We start from the raw sequence: 3,212 nt of genomic DNA on the forward strand, positions 1-3,212 counted from the left end.
GGACTACAGTTAGTCTCAAGTCAGTACACACACACAGTGTTACTGAGAAGTAAGGCAGTAAGTATGTGCATTACTGTGCAGTAACTAATCAGGTATAAATTTGATACCTGCATGAAGCACGTCTCAAATTTATACCCAAGTCAGCATAAGTCACCTGTACTGCACAGTACTGCGCGGTAATCTTCTGCTACCCATACTGCGCAGTGATTTATAATGCACTTTATCCATACTTTATGTCCATGTTGGCATAAGTCACCCATACTTCACGGTAATTTTTGGTTATTGCACAGGCATTTCAGTTACTATACCGTAAATGTGCATGTATAAATGTGCCCATTGAGTAGTACACTATGTAATTTAGAAAAAAATGATTTTCTGATAATTTATCAAAATAGAAAAGTATGTGTGCAAATCATGGGTCATAGGTTGTCCACATAAAAAGAATTATAGACTGTTCAATAGATATAGATGCTCATGGTACACACACATACAATAATATCTGCAGGGTAGAACATATTAACAGTTACTGTCAGCAGCAGTGAGGCAGTGATGATGATGTAGAAGGGGACAAAGGGAAGTTTTTTAGGGAATGATAGAATATAGGGAAACATAGGGGTCTTGGCATAACATTTGGTTATTCGATTATTTTTAGTGAGTGAATGAATAAGAGAAATTGATCTGGACAAAGAATCTGTAAGCAAGCTTATATTTATTCAAGTGAGGAAAGCCATCTAGGGTTGGGAGCAATCCTGAGAAAAATTCCTAAATTACAGGACTTTATGGAAAGCCAGGAAGAATGATGAAGGTGGCAGGTTGGTGGCTGCAGTTGCAAAGCAAAACTATAGTCTTAAAGGATACTGCTTTTTCTCTGCAGGAGGAAAAGTGCAGGGAGTAATAGTATGTCCATTCCTGTAAACTATGGGGAATGAGATTATACGGGGGTGGGGTGGAAGGAGGAACAGAATGAAGAGATGGGTGAAAGCCTTAGGGTTCCCACACACACACTGGCTAATCTCCCGAGACCACATGTCTTGGAAGAGGAAGAGCTCATGCTAAGATGCCTGGGGCTCTTCCACTGCTGAGCTGCCTGCTCTTCCTGCTGTGACAGTACCTCCATTGGAGGAAATGATGGAGGGAAAGGGGTAAAGGATGAAACTTGGAGCTTTCTGGGTTTAGAGCCAGACGTTCACCCAAAATATCTCGTGTTAATCTGTAAGCAAGAATGACAAAAACATGCTATGTATTTCAGGCTAAAATAGGGAAACCGTTCTTTCTAAGTAAGTTTGTGAAATTTGGAAAAGCTGTTCCTTTGCCTCTTCTACTCCAAACCAAGTCAGAGAGCTGTACAGTAAGGAGTTGGTAGTATTTTCCAAATTTTTCATTTAGCTGTGGGCACCTTAGAAAAGTTAGGGAATGACTTTCAATCTGGTATTTTCAATTGTTTTTAATTTATCTAAAAACAGGCTAAAGAGTTTAATTAACAGGCTCAGAGTAACAGTTATACCATTTTTCCTCTGCTATCAGCTTTCACTTTTATTTATGATGGGAGTTCCCCTTGTATCGCTTTCCCCACAGGGCCCATTATCACTAATATTTCTGTGATCTGTGAATAAACCAAAATTTAAAGTTAGTACTTACAATCAATGCAAATTAATGATTTCTTTCAAAAAAATATATTTCAATCAGGAAAAGCAGCTTTGTAGTTGAAAATCCCATGCTGGCCTTAGAGTGGGAGTTTTTCCAGCCTCTGCTTAAATCCAAAAAAATACTGCAATCTTCTGGCACAGGCTCACTGTAATGCTTTAAAAACAATTTAGCAACTGTCATTGCTGTAATTACAGTAACTAATTACCATCCTTAGCAAACAAATAGCTTAACATAATACGCAAGCCGAATCAATTTTGAAGAAATGCAAATTCCGAAAGCGAAAAAGGGCATTTTGGCAAACCTGAAAGAGAAGCGGGAAAATAATACACTTTGTTTTATCTGCACATAATTCCCAGGGAATATCATATCATAAATATTTGCATTCAGTTCTTATCAGGACATTTGCATTTGCTTCTTATCAGTCTGCAGGCCGGACTCTGCCAGATAGAGAGTACAGCTCCACACCATGCACATATTTCTAATGAATCACGTCTCAGGCCGAGAGAATATTTTGGCTGGAACTTTATCACCGAGATGAAGAGGTCATTTACTCTCAGAGTCAGTTCATCTTGGAATTGTCTTGAGATTCTGATGTGATTCAACCAACATTTTTTTACGGGGGGGTGGGGGAAGCGTAGAGGATGGGATAGATACTGTTTATTTTCATAATATTTCTTATGAAATCAGATCACTTAGGAGGTAATTTCCCCTTCACACTGCTCCTCAAAAGAAAATGCATATTTTATGTAAACAATTTTCATTCAGATTTATATCCCAAATTCCACAACAAGCAATACGACACATTTTCCAGTATATAAGAAAAGAATAAATTGATACCCAGCTTAAAATAAAAAGACTGAGAATGTATCAATCCTCACTTAACAGTCATTATCTTGCAATTTAGTGCCAAATCCTTTTGTAGTACTTCAGAAACACATTTGATTAGTGGCAGTTTCCTTAGTAATGGGAGTCAGTGTTTACGGTAAGGAAACAGCCATCTCTTGTGAGTCCATCAGATTTCACTATCAGTTCACTGAAATAAATTAATTTTTCATCCTCTTATTAATAACAGTACATCTCACCTGTAAGAAAAGCAGGTGGAAAATGTCATAAATACTGAAGTCACTTACATTTTATTTTTACCATGCTCAAATACACTAAATGGAATGCAGCTCCATCCTATTCCTGATGTGTCCAAGATTCCTTTTGACTGGACTTGGAATTTAAGTACATAAGAATTACAAATCTGGGCTCTTCCATCCATCCTGACATGGCACAAAACACTCACGACTTAGGGCACCCGAGTAAAAAACAAGAAAACAGTGTGTGGTATCTAGTGAAAGACATATTTTGCATATTGATTAAAGCCATATCCTACTTTAGAAATATTTTAATTGAGTTTAATTATTATTTTCTGTGTTGTGGTTTTTTGGTTCAATGCTAAAGTACCTTTTAATTCTCATGGGTGTCTCAGATAAGTTGAAAATTAAAAATATTTTTCATTCTGTGCTGGATAGGTTACACCCACTATAAGTATTCTGTACAAGTGCCTGAAGTATACAGGT

General features: G+C 37.2%; 1 long non-coding RNA gene across 1 annotated transcript; it reads right to left on the reverse strand.

The window, feature by feature from the left end:
- Nucleotides 1-214: 214 nt before the first annotated feature.
- LOC109321235 lies at nucleotides 215-2,942 on the reverse strand. Its single transcript, XR_002104003.1, has 2 exons — nucleotides 2,778-2,942; nucleotides 215-1,948 (listed from the first exon to the last, which is right to left on the reverse strand). It is a non-coding gene; the product is annotated as an uncharacterized LOC109321235 (long non-coding RNA).
- Between the last annotated feature and the right edge of the window lie 270 nt (nucleotides 2,943-3,212).

The sequence above is a fragment of the Crocodylus porosus genome, unplaced genomic scaffold, assembly GCF_001723895.1.
Source record: "Crocodylus porosus isolate Cpor-Errol unplaced genomic scaffold, CroPor_comp1, whole genome shotgun sequence".
Lineage (NCBI taxonomy): Eukaryota > Metazoa > Chordata > Crocodylia > Crocodylidae > Crocodylus > Crocodylus porosus.